Here is a 1,938-nt window from a genome sequence, read left to right on the forward strand (position 1 = left end):
TATAGATGGATCTGGTTCTAACTCTTACCCTCTGCGCGGCAGCTCAGGGAATCCGATTAAATGCAATGAACCAGACGGATGTAACCAGCCACTGAAAGCGGCAGACGGAGAGACGGGGCTATGGTTTGAATCAATAACTTGACTGCTCAGCACTCAGTCAATAATTCTCTCCCTGATGCACAGATGATGAGAGTTTCCTCATTGTGTATTACTTCCTGATGCATTACAGACAGCACACACCCCAGCCCAAGGAAAAAAAGAGTGAAAAGAGCCAGAGATCAGGAACACAGAGAGGCAGAAAGAGCTCATCAGAGAGAAAGCTCCCAGGAATAACATAAGCCAAAATACCTCTGCACCAGAACGAGCTCGGAAGGTTATTTCACTCGACATTGCAGCACCCCAGGCAGAAATCAGGGCAAGATGGATGTTTTACTGTCAGTCATCTCTTACTCTGACACACACCCCCAAAATCTTGCACTTGGAGGCAGGTTCTTCTCATTTGTCCTGAGGAAAAGGCGAGCAGAGTGGGTGGGAGCCAGTAAGTTCAATCAGATTCCCTCTGCCATCGGGAGGCTTTTGCTGTGCCAGCCTGGCACTGCCCACCCGGGTACAGTTCACGTGGCTGCCGGGTTTGGACTGGGCAGTGTCCACGCTGCACGCCTTGCTCAGCCTTAAAGGGCCATTGCTGATCAAAGTTAGAGGATCAAAATTCTGCCTGCTTCTGTGCCTTGCTGCATCTTGATGCGGCAAGCACAGCTTCTGCCCTCCCCCTTAGGTACCGGCTCTTTCTTGGCCACAGCACAGAGACACAGGAATATGTCACACAGCTCAGGTGAGTCTCCATTCATCTCCTGCTTAGTACTCCTGCAACAAGCTTTTTATTCTGATTCCCTAAATCCTTGTTCCTCTCTTGAAACTCTCCCTCCCTGCATAGATACAAACAGTCCTCAAAAAGATCCCGTCTTTTGTAATGGCCACATGAAAGCACGTTAGCATCATATGGTTCCTTCCTGCACCCTGCCTTTCCTCCAGGATTAGGATTTGGGGAAGAACTGCCTGCATTATGCCTGGTAAAGCGTCTGGAGTTTTGGGGGATACCCTAAAACCATTGGTTATTTTATAACCAATGCAGACACATACATGCTGTGAGGCATCTGCTCCTGTTTTGACCTATGCCATCCTATGCGTATCAATGTTGATGCTATGATTGCCAAACGTCATCCCTTCCCAATGCAGTTATTCAGAAGTGACACTGCAGACACAGAGTCTTTTCTTATTCCCGGAGATTAGAAACCTGGGATGTGCCGTAGGCTAGATCACAGCACTGGACACAGGCCCACTTAGCTTTACATGGTCACAGGCACTCGCAAAGCATCTTAAATAGAGGAAACGCAGACTGCTGCCTCAAGCTCACTGGCTGCATCTGGTACTAGGGAAATTATAGATGCAGGTCCCTGATAAAAGTCAGTATTGATCGCTAAGTGAGGGAGTCAGCAAACTCAGTGCTTTGTTACTTTCTCTCACCCTGGCTTTGACTGGCCTTTTGGTTCCAGACAGGACATGTCCCAAGCAGCAGCAAATCCCATCTCAGAGTGACACTAGGGGAGAGGGTGGGGAACAGAGAAGAGCAGCAGAGATGCCTCCATCTCACCTGAGCCCCAACTCTTGAATACAACCCTGCACTGCAGAAGAGAAGTATTAATACTGTAGTGACCGTTCCACACGCTGCACTGAAAAAAAATGCTACTCATAATCAGGGTTTCAAGAGAGGGAAAAGTTTCCCTGGAATTATGCTGCACAAAGGGCAAAAAGAATTCTGGGGCGCAAAACACCACCTTAATTTATAAATGCGCAATGAAAAGCCACAGAGCTCCCATGTGAGGACGATCCAGTGCCCCTGCCATTGTCCTGCAGCAGCAATGCAAAGATCTGATAGCA

This window comes from Pelecanus crispus, chromosome 6 (assembly GCF_030463565.1).
Source record: "Pelecanus crispus isolate bPelCri1 chromosome 6, bPelCri1.pri, whole genome shotgun sequence".
Classification (NCBI taxonomy): domain Eukaryota; kingdom Metazoa; phylum Chordata; class Aves; order Pelecaniformes; family Pelecanidae; genus Pelecanus; species Pelecanus crispus.